The following is a 19513-nucleotide window of genomic DNA, read 5'->3' on the forward strand; positions in this document are numbered from 1 at the left end:
TTAATGTCCCTCCTAAACCCATTTTCCAACTTGAAGTACTTATCTTTTTCACCCACAACTATACTTTACAGCTTTTTGGATACCTCAACACCAAGAAATACTTTTCAAAGACCATTTCAGAGCAAGTTACTTTCTTAATGTCCCACCTAAACCCATTTTCCAACTTGAAGTACTTATCTTTTTCACCCACAACTATACTTTACAGCTTTTTGGATACCTCAACACCAAGAAATACTTTTCAAAGACCATTTCAGAGCAGGTTACTTTCTTAATGTCCCTCCTAAACCCATTTTCCAACATGAAGTACTTATCTTTTTCACCCACAACTATACTTTACAGCTTTTAGGATACCTCAACACCAAGAAATACTTTTCAAAGACCATTTCAGAGCAAGTTACTTTCTTAATGTCCCTCCTAAACCCATTTTTCAACTTGAAGTACTTATCTTTTTCACCCACAACTATACTTTACAGCTTTTTGGATACCTCAACACCAAGAAATACTTTTCAAAGAAAACGCCATGACTAGTTCTATAAACACCGTTCCCGCTCACTCCAATGTTAAAGTCGGTGTGCTTATCTTTCTCATTCTAAGCTATAATCTAAAGCTTTTTGGAAACCTCAACACCAAGAAATACTTTTCAAAGACTATTTAAGAGCAAGTACAACTCTCAATGTCTCTCCCAAACCCATTTTCCAACTTGAAGTACTTATCTTTTCACCCAAAACACTACCTTACAGCTTTTTGGACACCTCAACACCAAGAAATACTTTTCAAACACCATTTCAGAGCAAGTTATTTTCTTGATGACACTCCTAAACTCATTTTCCAACTTGAAGTACCTATCTTTTCACCCACAACTCTACCTTACAGCTTTTTGGATACCTCAACACCAATAAATACTTTTCAAAGACCATTACAGAGCAAGGTACTTTCTTAATATCCCTCCTAAACCCATTTTCCAACTTGAAGTACTTATCTTTTTCACCCAAAACTATACTTTACAGCTTTGTGGATACCTCAACAAATAGATTGACCATACTAAGACTATTTCAGAGCATGCTTCAGTTATAACTTCTCTTGGCCACTCCATTTACCAACATGAAGTACAGATATCAGCCACCCAAAACTAACCTTTAGCTCTTTAAGGTTACCACAACACACTGGCAACATTTTCACTGGCCAGTTCTTTGCCAAATACATACGCGATGACTCCTTTACGCTAATTTTTCAACTTGAAGTACATTTCTTTTTCACCCACTTCTATACTTCGCAGCTTTTTGGAAAAACCATAACACAGTAATAATTAACATTCACCATTTAATTGACCTAAACAATCTTAATAACCATCCTAAAGACATTTTCCAACTTGAAGTCCTTATCTTTTTCACCCAAAACTATACTTTACAGATTTTTGGATACCTCAACACCAAGAAATACTTAGGTTAGGATAGATTAAATTAGGTTAGATAAGATTAGGTTAAGTTAGGTTATCCTGCGCTCGCTCCACTTAGGTTAGGTTAGATGAACGAAAGGCAAAAAGTTAGGGGAATGGTTAGGTTAGGATAGACTAGATTAAGTTAGGTTAGGTTAAGTTAGTTTAGGCCAGTTTAGCCGACGTCCGCGCGCGTACGTAGACTAACCTAGCCTAACCTAACCTAACCTAACATAATCTAGTCTATCCTAACGCAACCATTCACCTAAATTTTTGCCTTTCGTTCATCTATCCTAACCGATATGAAGCGTGCGCAGGATAACCTAACCAAACCTAATTTAATCTAACCTAATTCAATCTAGTCTAAACTAAGTATTTCTTGGTGTTGAGGTATCCAAAAAGCTGTAAAGTATAGTTGTGGGTGAACAAGATAAGTACTTCAAGTTGGAAAATGGGTTTAGGAGGGACATTAAGAAAGTAATTTGCTATGCAATTGTCATCGAATGGTATTTCTTAGTGTTCTTCTATCCAAAAAGCTGTAAAGTAAAGATATGGGTGAAATTGGTACTTACTGCAAGTTGGAAAATGGGTTTAGGAGGGACATTAAGAAAGTAACTTGCTCTGAAATGGTCTTTGAAAAGTATTTCTTGGTGTTGAGGTATCCAAAGAGCTGTAAAGTATAGTTGTGGGTGAAAAAGATAAGTACTCCAAGTTGGAAAATGGGTTTAGGAGGGACATTAAGAAAGTAACTTGCTCTGAAATGGTCTTTGAAAAGTATTTATTGGTGTTGAGGTATCCAAAAAGCTGTAAAGTATTGTTGTGGGTGAAAAAGATAAGTACTTCAAGTTGGAAAATGGGTTTAGGAGGGACATTAAGAAAGTAACTTGCTCTGAAATGGTCTTTGAAAAGTATTTCTTGGTGTTGAGGTATCCAAAAAGCTGTAAAGTATAGTTGTGGGTGAAAGAGATAAGTACTTCAAGTTGGAAAATGGGTTTAGGAGGGAACATTAAGAAAGTAACTTCCTCTGAAATGGTTTTTGAAAAGTATTTCTTGGTGTTGAGGTATGCAAAAAGCTGTAAAGTATAGTTCTGGGTGAAAAAGATAAGTACTTCAAGTTGGGAAATGGGTTTAGGAGGGACATTAAGACAGTAACTTGCTCTGAAATGGTCTTTGAAAAGTATTTCTTGGTGTTGAGGTATCCAAAAATCTGTAAACTATAGTTGTGGATGAAAAAGATAAGCACTTCAAGTTGGAAAATGGGTTTAGGAGGGACATTAAGAAAGTAACTTGCTCTGAAATGGTCTTTGAAAAGTATTTCTTGGTGTTGAGGTATCCAAAAAGCTGTAAAGTATAGTTGTGGGTGCAAAAGTTAAGTACTTCAAGTTGGAAAATGGGTTTAGGAGGAACATTAAGAAAGTAACTTGCTCTGAAATGGTCTTTGAAAAGTATTTCTGGGTGTTGAGGTATCCGAACAGCTGTAAAGTATTGTTGTGGGCGAAAAAGATAAGTACTTCAAGTTGGAAAATGGGTTTAGGAGGGACATTAAGAAAGTAACTTGCTCTGAAATGGTCTTTGAAATGTATTTCTGGGTGTTGAGGTATCCGAAAAGCTGTTAAGTATAGCTGTGGGTGAAAAAGATAATCACTTCAACTTGGAAAATTGTTTGAAAAGTAAAATGAATACAAGAACTTACTCCGAATTTCAATTGAATTTGTTTTTCTATTGTTTGATTAAACAAAAATGATCTGAATTATTTTGGGGGGTGAAAATGATATGAACTTCAAGTGGGAAAATGAGTTTAGGAGGGATATTAAGAAAATAACTTGCTCTGAAATGGGCATTGAAGAGTATTTCTTGGTGTTGAGGTATCCAAAGGGCTGTAAAGTATAGTCTTGGTTAAAAGAGATAAGTAATTCAAGTTGGAAAATGGGTTTAGGAGGGACATTAAGAATGTAATTTGCTCTGTAATAGTCTTTGAAAAGTATTTCTTGGTGTTGAGGTAACCAAACTGCTGTAAAGTATAGCTTCGATTGAAAAATATAAGAACTTCATTTTTGTTTATGGTTTCATGAGATTAATGAAGTAAATAACTCATTCTAATACGGTCTCTAATAAAAATAACTTGGTTATGAGGCAACAATAAATATGTAGAGATTAGTTTTGATTTAACCAGATATGTACTTCAAGTTGGTAAATGGGTTCAGGAGGGACATAAAGAGAGAAACTTGCTCGGGCATCGTCTTTGAACAGTATTTCTTGTTGCTCAAGTATCCCAAAAGTTTTACGGTATTTTTGTAGGTGAAAAAAATAAGTACTTGGAGTTATAAAATTTGTTGAGTATTGTCATTGAGAATGTTTCTTGCTCCGATATTGCATTTTAAAAGTATTTCTTGGTGCTGATGTACCCCAAAAGCCTTAAATTATAACTTAAGATGAAAAAGATAAGTACATCAATTTGGAAAAGGAACTTAGGAGGGAGAGTAAAAAAGTAATTAGCTCTGAAATGGTCTTTGAAAAGTAGGGAGTGGTGTTGAGGTTTCCACTCATGTCTACATGAGTTGGTTGGGTTAATAGGTGAAGTATTTCTTGTTGAAAATTTGCTGTCGAATCATCATTATGAATGTAATTTTCTATGAAACGATTTTTAAAAAATGGTTCTTGGTGATGAGATATCCCAGAAGCTCTAAAGTATAGTTGTGGGTGAAAAAGATAAGTACTTCAAGTTGGAAAATGGGTTTAGGAGGGAGATTAAGAAAGTAACTTGCTCTGAAATGGTCTTTGAAAAGTATTTCTTGGTGTTGAGGTATCCAAAAAGGTGTAAAGTATAGTTGTGGGTGAAAAAGATAAGTACTTCAAGTTGGACAATGGGTTTAGGAGCGACATTAAGAAAGGAACTTGCTCTGAAATGGTCTTTAAATAGTATTTCTTGGTGTTGAGGCATCCAAAAAGCTGTCAAGTATAGTTGTGGGTGAAAAAGATAACTACTTCAAGTTGGAACATGGGTGTAGGAGGTACATTAAGACAGTAACTTGCTCTGAAATGGTGTTTGAAAAGTATTTCTTGGTGTTGAGGTATCCAAAAAGCTGTATAGTATAGCTGTGGGTGAAAAAGATAAGTACTTCAAGTTGGAAAATGAGTTTAGGTGGAACATTAAGAAAGTAACTTGCTCTTAAATGGTTTCTGAAAAGTATTTCTTGGTTTTGAGGCATCCAAAAAGATGTAAGGTACAGCTGAGGGTGAAAAAGAAATGTACTTTAAGTTGTAAAATGGGTTTAGGAGGGAAATAAAGAAAGTAACTAGCTCTCAAATTGACTTTGAATAGTATTTCTTGGTGTTGTTTTATAGTAAGAGTTTTAAGGTATAATTGTGTTTTAAAGAGATATTTACTTCAAGGGTTAACATGTTCTAAGGAGGGACATCAAGTTTGGAACTTGCTCTGAACTGTAATTTGAAAAGTATGGCTTTGTGTTGAAGTTACCAAAAAGCTCTAAAGTATAGTTTCGGGTGAATAAGTTTACTACTTCAAGTTTGTAAATGGGTTTATGGTGTCCATAAAGGAAGTAACAATTTCTTAATTATTCCACGAATTGCATTTCTTTGTTATCTAGTTATATAATAGATGTCCTGGGTAGCGTTGGGTGAACGGGATAAGTACTTCAAGTTGGAAAATGGCTTTAGGAGGGACGTTAATAAAGTAACTTGCTCTGAAATGGTCTTTGAAAAGTATGTCTTGGTGTTGAGGCATCCAAAAAGCTGTAAAGTATAGTTGTGGGTGAAAAAGAAAATTACGTCATGTCGGAATATTGGTTTTTGTTGCTCAATATGAAAGGAACGCGATCTTAACTGTTCTTTGAATATTATTTCTTTGTTGTGAGGCATCAAATAGCTTAACCTTTCCGCTGAGGGTAAATGAAATATGTACATCCAGGTGGAAAAAGGATTTAGAAGATACAATAAGAAAGTAACGTGCTCTGAAATGGTCATTGAAAAGTATTTCTTGGTGTTTATGTATCCTAAGGGCTGTAGAATCTAGTTGTGGTTGAAAACGATAAGTGCTTGAAGCTGGTAAATGGGTTTAGGAGGGACATTAAGAAATTAACTTGCTCTGAAATGGTCTTTGAAAAGGATTTCTTGATGTTGAGGTATCCCAAAAGTTGTAAAGTATAGTTGTAGGTGAAAAAGATAAGTACTTCAAGTTGGAAACTGGGTTTAGGAGGGATATTAAGAAAGTAACTTGCTCTGAAATGGTCTTTGAAAAGTATTTCTTGGTGTTGAGGTATCCAAAAAGCTGTAAAGTATAGTTGTAGGTGAAAAAGATAAGTACTTCAAGTTGAAAAATGGGTTTAGGAGGGACATTAAGAAAGCAACTTGCTCTGAAATGGTCTTTGAAAAGTATTTCTTGGTGTTCAAATATCCAAAAAGCGGTAATGTATAGTTGTGGGTGAACAAGATAAGTACTTCAAGTTGAAAAATGGGTTTAGGAGGGACATTAAGAAAGTAACTTGCTCTGAAATGGTATTTGAAAAGTATTTCTTGGTGTTTAGCTATCCAAAATGCTGTTAAGTATAGTTGAGGGTGAAAGTGATAAGTACTTCAAGCTGTAAAATGGGTTTAGGAGGGAGATTAAGTAAGTAAATTGATATGAAATGGTCTTTGAAAAGTATTTCTTGGTGATGATGTATCCACAAAGCTGGCAAGCATTGTTTTGGGAGCAATAGAACAGTACCTCTAATTGGAAAAGGGGTTTTGGAGGGACAATAAGGCAGGATTTCGATCAGAAATTGTCTTTGAAAAGTAATTCTTTTTTTTGTTTTCAAAAAAAATATGTAATGACTAGGGTTGAGTGAAAAAGTTAAGTTATTCAAGTTGAAAATTGGTTTTAGGATTGACATCAAGAAATTAGATTTCTATGAAATGGTGTTTGAAAAGTATGTCTTGGATTTGATGCATCCAAAAGGCTGTAAATTCGAACGTGGGGAGACAAAGAAATTTTGTTCTAGTTGTACAATGGGCTTAGAAGGGACATTGCTTATGCAACGTTATCTCACAGAGTCTTTTAAAATTATTTCTTGGTGATTAAGGTTCCAAAAAGCTGTAAATTATAGTTTTGGGTGTAATGAGGTTGGTCTTCAAGTTGGTCTATTTGTCGATGTGGGTAATTAAAAAAGGTACTGGTATTGATATGGACTTTGAAAAGTTCTCAATTTTGTCGAGATAACCTAAAAGCAGAGAAGTATAGATGTGGGTAACAAAGTTGAGATCTCCAAGTTGAAACATGGGTTTAGGAGGGACATTAAGAAAGTAACTTGCTCAGAAATGGACTTTGAAAAGTATTTCTTGGTGTTGAAGTATCCAAAAAGCTGTAAAGTATAGTTGTGGGTGAAAAAGATCAGTACTTCAAGTTGGAAAATGGGTTTATGAGGTACATGGAGAAATTAACTTGTTCTGAAATTGTCTTTGAAAGGTATTTCTTGCTGTTGAGGTAAACAAAAATCTTCAAATTGGATCTTATGTTGAAAAAAAATTTTATATTCTAAATGGACTCTTGTTTTATGATGGACATTAATAAAGGTAATTGATCAGTATATGTACTCTAAATTTATTTCTGTGAGATGTGGTATCAAAAAAGATTTAAATTATATTTGTTTGTTAAAAATATAAGTACTTAAATTTTTAATATGGTTTTATGATTGACATTAAGAAAGTAACTTTCTCCTAAATGGGCTTTGTAAATTATTTATTTGTGTTGAGGTTTACTAAAAGCAATAAATTATAGTTTTGGGTGAAAAAGATAAGTACTTCAAGTTGGAAAAGGGGCTTAGGAGGGACGTTAAGAAAGTAACTGGCTCTGAAATTGTCTTTGAAAAGTATTTCTTGGTTATGAAGCTTCCAAAGATATGTAAAGTTTAGTTTTGGAGGACAAAGATAATTACTTCAAGTTGGAAAATGGGTTTAGGAGGGACATTAAGAAAGTAACTTGCTCTGAAATGGTCTTTGAAAAGTATTTCTTGGTGTTGAGGTATCCCAAAAGTTGTAAAGTATAGTTGTAGGTGAAAAAGATAAGTACTTCAAGTTAGAAACAGGGTTTAGGAGGGACATTAAGAATGTAACTTGCTCTGAAATTGTATTTGAAAAGTATTTCTTTGTTCTGATGTACCAAAACAGCTGTAAAGTATAGTTGTAGGTGAAAAAGATAAGTACTTCAAGTTGGAAAATGGGTTTAGGAGGGACATTAAGAAAGTAACTTGCTCTGAAATGGTCTTTGAAAAGTATTTCTTGGTATTGAGGTAACTAAAAAAATGTTAAGTATAGTTGTTGGTTAAAAAGGTAAGTACTACAAGTCGGAAAATGGGGTTATGGGGGATATTAGAAAGTAACTGTCACTTAAATGTTCATATTAAAGTAAATCTTTGTTTTTATTTATCAAAACAGATGTAATGTATATGTGTGTGTGAAATATATAAGTACTTCAAGTTGAAAAATTTGTTCTGTAGGGACATTAAGAAACCAACTTGCTCTGAAATGGTCTTTGAAAGTATTTCAGTGTTTTGAGGTATATAAAACGCTGTAAGGTATAATTGTGAGTGAGAAAGCTTTGTACTTCAAATAGAAAAATTGGTTTCGGAGGGACATAAAGATAGTATCTTACTCTGAAATTGTTTTTGAAAGGTTTTTCTTGTTAATTAGGTATCCGAAAAGTTGTAAAGTATAGTTGAGTGTGAAAAATATAAGTACTTCAAGTTGTGAAATGGGTTTATGAGTTACGTTAAGACATTAACTTGCTCCGAAATGTTCATTGAAAATTATTTCTTGGTGTTGAGGTATACAAAAAGCTGTAAAGTGTGGTTGTGGGTGAAATTGATATGTAGTTCAAGTTGGAAAGTGGGTTTATGAAGTACAGTAATAAATTAACTTGCTCTGAAATGGTCTTTGAAAAGTATTTCTTGGTGATGAGGTATCCAAAAAGCTGTAAAGTATAGTTGTGGGTGAAAAAGATAAGTACTTCAAGTTAGAAAATGGGTTTAGGAGGGACATTAAGAAATTAACTTGCTATGTAATGGTATTTGAAAAGTTTTTCTAGGTGTTGAGGCACAGAAATAGCTGTATAGGCTAGTTGTTCGTGCCAAATATATGTAATCCAAGTTTGAAAATGGGTTTAGGGGGGACAATGAGAATGTAACTTGATCTGAAAATGTCTTTGAAAATTATTTCTGGTTTTAGATTTATCAGAAAATACATCATGGATTTTTGTGTGTGAAGAATATAAGAACATCAGGTTTGAAAATGGGTCTAGGAAGGACATTAAGAAAATAAGTTGCTCTGAAATGTCTTTTGAAAATTATTTGTTGCTGTTGAGGTATCCAAAAAGCTGTAAAGTATAGTTGTGTTGGAAATATATAAGTACTTCAATTTGGAAAATAGGCTTAGGAGTGATATTAAGAAAGGTACTTGCTCTGAAATGTCCTTTGAAAAGTATTTTTTGGTTTTAAGGTATTCAAATAGCTGTAGATTATAGTTGCTGGTGACAAATATAAGTACTTCGAGTTGGAAAATGGGCTTAGTAGGGACATTAAGAAAGTAACTTGCTCTGAAATGGTCTTTGAAAAGTATTTCTTGGTGTTGAGGTATCCAAAAAGCTGTAAAGTATAGTTGTGGGTGAAAAAGATAAGTACTTCAAATACTGTTTTTCCATTCTCACTGACAAAAACCATAAAACATCCATCAAAGTGAGAACATCCAAGAAACATCCATCAAAGTGAGAACATCCAGGAAAACATCCAAAAAAGTGAGAACATCCAAGAAACATCAAACAAATTTATAACATACAAGAAACATCCATCAAAGTGAGAACATCCAATAAACATCCATCAAAGTGAGAACATCCAAGAAACATCCATCAAAGTGAGAACATCCATGAAACATCCATCAAATGTAGAACATCCAAGAAACATCCATCAAAGTGAGAACATCCCAGAAACATCCATCAAAGTGAGAACATCCAAGAAACATCCATCAAAGTGAGAACATCCAAGAAACCTACTTCATAGTAAGATCATACAGGAAACATACCTAAAGTATTTAAATACGGGAAATAACGATCAACATGTGATAATACAAGAAACATAAATAAAAGCATGAACACACCGGAGAAAATAGAAATAATGAGAACAGCCCAGACAAATATGACACAGTGAGAACATCCAAGAAACATCCATCAAAGTGAGAACATCCAAGAAACATCCATCAAAGTGAGAAAAATCCTGCTTTTCCATTCTCACTGACAAAAACCATAAAACATCCATCAAAGTGAGAACATCCAGAAAACATCCATCAAAGTGAGAAAAATACTGTTTTTCCATTCTCACTTACAAAAACCATAAAACATACATAAATTTACGTACAAGAAACATCCAACAAAGTTAGAACATCCACGAAACATCCATCAAATTTATAAATACAAGAAAACATCCATCAAAGTGAGAACGACCAAGAAACATCCATCAAAGTGCAAACATACAAGAAAACATCCATCAAAGTTAGAACATCCAAGAAACATCCATAAAAGTGAGAAAAATACTGTTTTTTCATTCTCAGTGAGAAAACCATCTCCCTAGGGACTCTATGCCCAAATATGGTGTGGGCGTCGGACCTTTAGGGTCCTTTCTACTTGAATGCAAGTTTTGTGTAGGGACTAAGCAATGAATGATAAAACCGAGCAGATTAAATAAGATTTAAAAACAGAATGTAATTTTTTCTTGAGGGGGGATACATCCCCTTTAGTCCCCCCCCCCCGTGGGTTCAAGCCTGGGGATATATCCCTACTTCTGTTTGTGGTATGTTCTGTTGGTTTTAAGTATGACCTGATTAGTCATTTAAATTTTTGTTCGTTTTTGGTCTGTTTATTTTGAGTTTGAATTATTATACGGCTTCATTCCTGCCCGTCTTTACTTTCAATGTATCTCACTATTTAATAAGGCTCATTTTACAGAATTCTTTCTTATTTAATTGCAATAAAAGTGTCACAAACACAACAACACTTTTCGGAAAAAAGGGTAACTTAAATTCATACAAAATCAATATTATTATTTTAAATGATGATACTCCTATTCTAGCAAATAGAGCAGAGACATACAATTTTCATTTGGTTTTTGCACACAAATCAAGAGCAACTGAGCCGTGGCATCGCCAGGCAGAATGCCGCTCCAGGAAAGGAAAAGTCATTCAAGAAATATATTAAAAGACAAAGGATGCACCAAAAGAAAACCTTGGTCAGAACAAAACCTCTGAAACAACTCGCCTTTGGAAGCCCCCTCCCCAATATTTGGGCAATTTTTGGTGGCACCATTGAACCTAACGTCAACACCCATAATTCTTTAAGACTTTTGTTTCTGTTCCGTCAATATCTAGGAACTCCTTTGGAATTAAGTAAGTCTTCATTCAAATAGGCTTCTGCTGAATCCTACTTGATCACTAGGTTGAAATGTGCGGCCTCAAGTGACCTTTTTGCCTTCTTCTGCGCTTGAAAATGATGCATCAAATTCACACGGTTTTAGTAATTGACGACCTGACACCCCAATCCGTATAAACAAATTTTTCCTGTTTGATGTGGGTCGCAATGAAAGACAGAAGCCAACTTTCGATCATTATCTAGAAACACCAGATACAGTAATTATGTAAAACAAATAAACTCTGTAGCTTTGGAATAGGTCAAAATGATAACACATGGCCCTTCTTAACTATTGTTTCTATATCTCTGATCGTTCGGAGATGTAACATCATGTCATTGGTTTTGAGGATAATTGAGGAAGGCAGCTTTTTGTACATGCAATTTATAGGTAAGAAATTTCACAGAAAGGTTCGATGGTTCAGTAATTGGACAATGAGAATGTTCTCACCGGTTGTCCATCCCAATTATTTTCCTTTCAAATGATGTATTTACTTTCTAGTCTCTTAGGAACTTAGATGTCGATATTAATGAGTAAATTATCAAGATTCTCCTGAGAATGAAAAAGATTGACTCGATGAAGAGACGCCATGTTGTTTATTTTAACAACAGCTTCTTCAACGCAGTGTTTGTAAACGACCTTGGGAGGAAAGATTCTCAACGAAAAGCTAAAATACATACAGTACCATTATTCATAATTTTTTGTGTAAACCAAATTAAATTGGCTATATTTTGACATTCCTGGATGAATATAACTAACAACCCTGTTTCTCTGACTAATAAAGTTTCTGAAATCACTAGAAGATTTTATTGCGTACAATTTTATTATTTTTTTTTGTATTTCAGTTCCGCTCTTACAATCAGAAGGTGTGGATCAGAAGGTACAAGAAATAGTAAAAGTCAAAATTCCTTGTTTAATTTATGTACGGTATTAACGCTTCTCGAGCTGGTCACAGGTTGAATAGAGGGTCAATGCCATTCCTAGAAACAGGCTACTCCTTCCTTCCCCTAGAAAAGCACTCTGAGATTTCCCAAAATGGTGGGAAAATTACTTAGGTTCCCGATTTTATAGTCGATCAATTTCAAGCCATGTTGTTTATTTTTTCCATCAAATAAATACATCTCTTGTTCGTCCAACTTGTTTCAGCCAAGTCATGCACATTTTTTATTCTACATTAGCTATAAAAATCCCGTTTTATAAACTATACATCTAGTGCTTCTGTGCGGATACAACTTGATACCTTTAAATAATCATTTATTATCCGTCATACTCCCTCACATAGAGTAACCTAGGCACAGGTTTGAGAGCATTCAGGCCTGGGTCCTAAAGGCCATAAAATTCAAGAAAAACTGGAATAATTTGAGTGCTAACGTAGGAATTTGTTGTCTAAGGCCTTTGTATTTTCAATTATTTTTTTTCTTTCACAGGTTTGACTCCAGCCTCCTTAAAAAATTGCTCCATGCGGGCTTACACAAAATGTAACACTTGTGAGCAGAAGGAAAATGCAAGAAAAACCTGCCATCGGTGAGACTGAAATATAAGAACCTTTGGTATTAAGCTAAAGCTTCTACCGATAGACCCAGACAACCATTAGGAAGGTTTTTTTTTATAGTATTTAATAGAGTCTAACTTGTTCAAAATAAACAAATCAATAAACTGAGCTAACATTTGCAAACACAGAAAATTATTGACAGTAAAGAAATAAACAATCAGAATCCAACTCTGTGCATTCGACAAACATAACAAAGCCCAGTGCACATAAACTACAAAAGCTGAAACCATACTAAGGACTGTGACTTTGATATATTTTTTTACCGTCAGGAATGTGCTTCACCCATCCCAGTATCTTTATAATTCTTAGCCTCACTAAAAAAGGGAGATCCCAAGCTTTTTCAGTCCATAATGATACTGGCTTCAATTCACAAGAATCGAAGGGGGGGGGGGGGTAATGTATTTTTCAGTGTCTATGACGGGGGGGGCAGTAAACTGCCGTTGTTATCATTTGTTTCAATAAAATACCCGAAAAAAGAATTTTCAATAAAAATCTGAAAAGAGACATTTCTTGAAACTATGGGTGGAGGCGGTGATATAAAAATATAGGGGGTACAGGCTCTCCACTCCTCAATCAATATGACACTTAAGAATGACATCTTACCCAGGTAAAGCACCTTTTCAAAAGCTACGTGTGTTATATCATATTGTATTAGAAGACAAAATTTTTGTCATAAATTACATGTTATTTTAGTTTTTTTTTTTTTTTTTTGCTTAAAAATAACCCTATATATAGCGATTTCATTTCAAATGAGACCTCTCCTGACATTCTACGACCACCGGTTCAGAACAATTACCCTCGGAAAAAAAGAATAAAAAGGAGATGCATCACTGCTTCCCATGCAAAAAAGACATTTTCCTTATGTTCAAGATGGGCTGCTGCAATTCTAATATATGGAGTTTCCCGCTATAATCATTTAAATGGGGCAGTTTTCTTTTCAGTTCAACGCCATATTTAGGGAGTTTCGGGGAATTTTTTAAAATTCACATGAATTTGTTTTTGCAATATAGCTTTTGCTAATAAAATATTCCGTAATAACAATTAACATTCCTGAATCAGTTTCCGTTTTCGTTATCTAGTTTGTAAATATTTTCGAAGGTCCCTCTAAAGGCAAGTTGATGCTGCGCTTAAAATTGCGCAGTAGCAAGGGGTTGGGTGAGAACATATTTCCACCTTTCCTTTTCTTGTGCAACAATCCTTTGATTTTAATGGTCGATTGAATGTCGTTCCTTCATTCAGTCTTTTTTTTTTTTTGCTTCGACCAATTCCTCTTAACACATCATGCAATTTGGAGCCTTCTCGTGTTCTGTCAATGTTATATCTATGTGCCTCCAGCCACTGTTTCCGTTTTTTCTAACAAAGTTTTTGTTCCTGTTGTGTTGAAGATCTTCAAGTAAAAACAAAAAAACACTATTTTTCTTTTTAGAGTAAATCAAACAACGTCACTTAACCTTTTCCCCATTTTTGGCTAACCTATAATCAAACAAATTAGAAAACGATCTTTTGGTTTCATCTCGTGGATAGTTTCATCTCTTGGATAGTTAGATGAGCTTCAACTCAAGTGATTACTCCCTTGGTAATAACTAAATCACGTAAGCTAGCAGTTACATGATCAGGCCGAACAGCCTCATAAATATCTGACTGGTTTTCGTGGGACTTTTCTCTGTAGGAATCAGAAACAGTATGTTCTTCATGTTCTACTCCTTTGGGGTGTATTCCTTTGGGGCGTCTACTTCTTTTTTTCGTTCAGAAGAAAATGGAATCATTGGGCACGGCTTGTTTGGTTTTCTTGCAATTCAAATGGATTGTTACTACCTTCATCGCCTTGTTGTACTTGGCAATTGGCATCCCTGTTCCTTTTCAGGTTTTTTTTTTTTTTTCAGATAAGAGTTTAGCAATTGCTTTGGTGTTTTTCTCTGCAATTGCCTTCCGTTTCCGGTTTTGACAAATCGACGGTCACAAAGGGGGAAAGACGAGTGTCTTTTCTTTGCAACAGCAACCCGACGGTTGTTTTGGTTTTGCTTTAAAACATTTCCAACTGAAGAAAATACCCTAGAGTTAATATTTATACCTAAAAACATAAATTTATACCTAAAATGTGTATCGGGTTCAGCGGCCCAAACACGTAGAGAACAAAAATAAGTTGGAATGGTATTGAATGGCAATATGACTGGTCTATATTAATTATAGATGATAATGGTGAAATATAGAACAGTAGAATAGGATATTACACTTAACTTGTGTCTCTATTTCGCTGACTGTCATACAGTTCGTGGTAAAAAACTATAAGTACGGATTGGGTCAGCTCAATAGTAACCGCAACTCTAAAAAAGAAAATTTTGATAACAATAGATACATAAAAAGAATTGTTTTTTTTATGCTGTTCCAAATTTATGAAAATAATTGAGTTTAATGTTACCCAACAGAAACTATAATCCTGAAACAAATTTTCCAATTCAAAAAAAGGATACCCCTCAAAATGTGAAGTGATCTTAATAAAAATCACACCAAGATATTCAGTGTACCAGAGAACCCCACCGTAGAGGTTCTAAGCTCCTAGTATATACAAAATTTGGATATTTTTTTCCCCGGAAGAACGATAACGGATGCGTGTTTATCCATTTTTATTTCATCCCAGGGGTGATCAAATCGAACCAATGATCCTAGAAGATCAAGAAATTTAATATTTGGTTAAAAATTTAAAGTTCTAGTGTTTTCCTTTTTGACTGACTAAACAAATTGGAGGGCTCCCATCGCACGCCCCTTTTTCCCCAAGGACATCCAATCAAAATTTTTAGACAGTCATGTGATTAACTATCATTTTTTCCCCAAAGGCATCCGATCAAAATTTTGAGACAACCGCTTATTCAGCATAGTTGGAAGGTCAAATAACTCGGATTTCTCGCATAATTTGAAAAACGGTCAGAAATTAAATAAAAACAAGTTTTTCCAACTGAAAGTAAAGAGCAACATTAAAGCGAACAGAAATTGTTCTGTATAAGAGGGGGGCTGGTCTTTCCTTAGCCTTCGTTCTTCACGCTAAAGTTTTTTACTCTTTACGCGTTTCTTCAAAATAGACTGCTCAAAAACAACGCCCATTGAATTTAAATGAGAAATATTTTTAAGGAACTTTGACTTTAACTTGAAGAGCGAGAGTTGAAGAAGGGGTCACTGGCGGATCCAGGGGATGGGGGACTCTGGCCCTCCCAGGATTTTTTCTGGCACCCTCATTCCTTGTTTTCTTTTATTTTTTACTCATTTTTTGACATAAATTTGTTAGTTTAGTCAATTATTGGTACCCTTGTCACATTGAGCCCCCTCCCCAAGATTTTCCTTTAGATCCGCCCCTGGAAGGGGTAGCCTCCTCATACACGGAATAATTTCTGTTCGTTTTAGATTGTAATGTTGATCAGTACTTTCAGTTGAAAAAAAAAACTTGTTTTTCTTTAAATTTAATAGCCTATAAGCAAATGTCAACTGTCCGTACGAAAACAACCTTGAAACACCAAAAGCTAACAGCGTAAATTAAGCTCAACAAAAGTGGCAAAACAAAGATATTCAAATCAGCAAAACGAAGAGACGTGAATGACGTAATTAATAGGATCATATGGGTACCTCAACTTACTAGTCACAATTGCACATGTCACAGAACCTCGACAAGTTGGGGGACAAGTTGGAGGTCCTCCACAAGTCAGTTGGGTTCGGGCCCAGGGCTACAAATCGTCACAGGCCCCTCACTAGCGCCAATAACAATTCGTTCTTCACCGCAATCATCCCTACTAAAGAAGGCCGGTTAGGCCCCTTTCAGTCAAAAGGGATAGTCGGCTTATTTATTCGTTCATATCACACTGTAAACTGAAGTAACACTAGATGTTTATTAACAAATAGAAAAATATATTCAATGTTTTCTATTATTAGCCCTTAAATTCGAACTCGTTTTTAAATTGTGTTTATCCTGAATATTAAATCATTGTTTTAATAGCTATAAATATAAAACATGACATTGCTTTAAAATGAGTGTTTTGTGTTTTTGTGTAGCCTAAACTACGCTCCAAATAATGAAGTTCAAGGGAACTAACCTATTGGAAAAAAAGCATACATGATTAAAAAAAATAGCGTTACTTGTAATAATAAAGGTAAATAGAAACATCAGAGGGGCCTTATAATTCTAAAGCCAGTGGAGGAATCCCAAGGCTAGGTTAGAAGGAACCCCGTCCGTTTCTCTACGAAGAATCCCGCCATAATTTAAATGCCACACGTCAAAGAAGTTACCTGAGGCTAATTCATAAAAATAACACATTAATTGACATTAAATGCACTTATATACATTAAAAATACGCAGGTTTTTTTTAACTTGGACTCTTTTTAGCCTTGATTTGCACTTTTTCGAAACGTCGGCAATTGACAACCCTGGTCCTGGTTTGGTTTCAGATGGTTTTGAATGGTAGACGACAGTTCTTCATTTGACTGTTTAATTTTTTTATGTGTTGACTTAGTTTTGTAGTTGTCGCCAATCAAACAGTTCGTGGTAACGAACTGTAAGTAAGGAGCGACCCGGCTCAATGGTAACCGAAACTCTAAAAAACGGAATTTTGATACAAATAGATACATCAAAAGAATCATATTTTAATGTTGATTTAAACTATATAACTTTCATCAAGTATATTGTTACTCATCAAAAGCTAAGCGCCTAAGAAAATTTGGCTGATTTTAGAAAAAAAGGGTAAAGACCCTCTAAAAGTTATAGAACCTTAATGAAAATAACACCATTAGATTCAGCGTATAAGAGAACCCTTCTGTAGAGTTTTCAAGCTCATATCTACAAACATGTGAAATTTTGCATTTCTTGCCAGAAGAAAGATCACGGATGCGTGTGTATTTGTTTTTTTGTTTTTTTGTTTTTTTTTTCTTTTTCCCAGAGGTGATCGTATCGGCCCAGGGATCCTAGAATATCATGGGAGAGCTCAATGGAACGGAAATTAAAAGTTTTAGTTCCCTTTTTAAGTGACCAAAAACAATGGAGGGCAACTAGGCCCCCTCCCACGCTCATTTTTTTCCCAAAATCACCCGATCAAAATTTTGAGATAGCCATTTTGTTCAGCATGGTCGAAAATATTATAACTATGTCTTTTAGGATGACTTAATCCCTCGAAGCCCCCAGGAGGAGGGCTGAAAGTTATGAACTTTACCCAATGTTAACACCTAGTATTGGTTATTGGGACCCGGCTCAAAGGTAACCGAAACTCTAGAAAACAGTATTTTGATACAAATAGATACATCAAAAGAATTGGATGTTAATGCTGATTTCAAATATATAAGTTTCTTCAAGTTTAATCCTACCCATCAAAAGTTAAAAGCCTGAGGAAATTTGGCGGATTTCCGAAAAAAGGGGGAAAGACCCCCTAAAAGTTATAGAACCTTAATGAAAATAACACCATCATATTCCGCGTATCAGCTAACCCTACTGTAGAGGTTTCAAGCTCCTATCTACCAAAACGTGAAATTTTGCATTTTTTGCCAGAAGAAAGATTACGAATCCGTGTTTATTTTTTTTTTTTTCCCCAGGGGTGATCGTATCGACCCAGTGGTCCTAGAATATCGTGGGAAGGCTCATTGGAATGGAAATTAAAAGTTCTAGTGCCCTTTTTAAGTGAACAAAAAAAATGGAGGGCAACTAGGCCCCCTCCCACGCTCATTGTTTTCCCAAAGTCACCTGATCAAAATTTGTAGATAGCCATTTTGTTCAGCATGTTCGAAAATATTATAAGTATTTCTTTTAGGATGACTTAATCCGCCGAAGTTCCCGGGAGGAGGGCTGAAAATTATGAACTTTACCCAATGTTAACATATAGTATTGGTTATTGGGAAGTATACAGTACAGACGTTTTCAGGGGATATTTTTCCTGGAAGTGAGGGGGGGGGGGGTCGGGCAGGGACGTATGCAGGGAGGGGGGCCTCTGGGCACGCCCTCCCCCCCCCCCCCGAAATCTGACGATTTTTTCATTTTCCCATAATTTTCTGATTTTTCTCACAGAATAATGGGTTTGAAGGATTTGCCCCCCCCCCCGAAAAAAATTTCCCCCCCCCGAAACAAATTCCTGCGTACGTGCCTGGGGTCGGGGGCTATGTTGGAGGATCTTTCCATGAAGGAAGTTTTCATGGGGGAAGGGACATTGCTATGAAGGGGACGCCAGACTTCCCAGCATTATTTAAAAAAAGATCAGAAATTAAATATAAAAAACAAGTTTTTCAACTGCAACAGCAGCAGCATCAAAACTTTAAACGAACAGAAAATATTACATATATGATTGGGTTCACCCCCTAGTCAATACCTCACTCTTTAAGCCAGAGATTGTTTAGTAATTTAATGATAGCTATTTATTATAATTAACTGCCTTTGTTATTAAGAGGTCATTTTTAAAGAATTAGAACAAAATTCGAACTTTAGTTTAAAGAGCAAGGTTTTGACTAGGGGGAGAACCCCCTAATATACGTATTAAAAATATATGAATATAGAAGTTCGTTACGTAAGTTAATTCTTAAGTTACGCATATTTTTTACTAACAAAAAAGTTCGTAAATAAAATTAAACAAGTTTCGAGAAGGCCATTTAACCATATAAAAGAAAATTAATATGAAAATTTTGTTTTAATTATTCCTGTACGGTGAGCCAAGATTAAAACCTGCATTTATTCAAAAACGTTCAAAAATTAAATAAAAAAAAACTAGTTTTTTTAACTGAAAGTAAGGAGTGACATTAAAACTCGAAACGAACAGAAATTATTCCGTATATGAAAGGGCTTTCCCTCCTCAACGCCTCGCTCTTTACGCTAAAGTTTTTATTGTTTTAAAAATTAAACTTGTGAGACAGAGTCAAACTTTAGCGTAAAGAGCGAGGCGTTGAGGAGGGGAAAGCCCCTTTCGTATACGGAATAATTTCTGTTCGTTTTAAGTTTTAATGTCGCTCCTTACTTTCAGTTAAAAAAACTTGGTTTTTTTATTTAATACTTAGAGAGGCCATAGAGCTTCCGTAGAGCTGCCAGAAGTATGAATTGTATTGTTTTTTTTTGTATGTCGACAA

This window comes from Artemia sp. Qi Xiang Cuo, chromosome 5 (genome assembly GCF_049724085.1).
Source record: "Artemia sp. Qi Xiang Cuo chromosome 5, ASM4972408v1, whole genome shotgun sequence".
In the NCBI taxonomy this organism is placed as follows: domain Eukaryota; kingdom Metazoa; phylum Arthropoda; class Branchiopoda; order Anostraca; family Artemiidae; genus Artemia; species Artemia sp. Qi Xiang Cuo.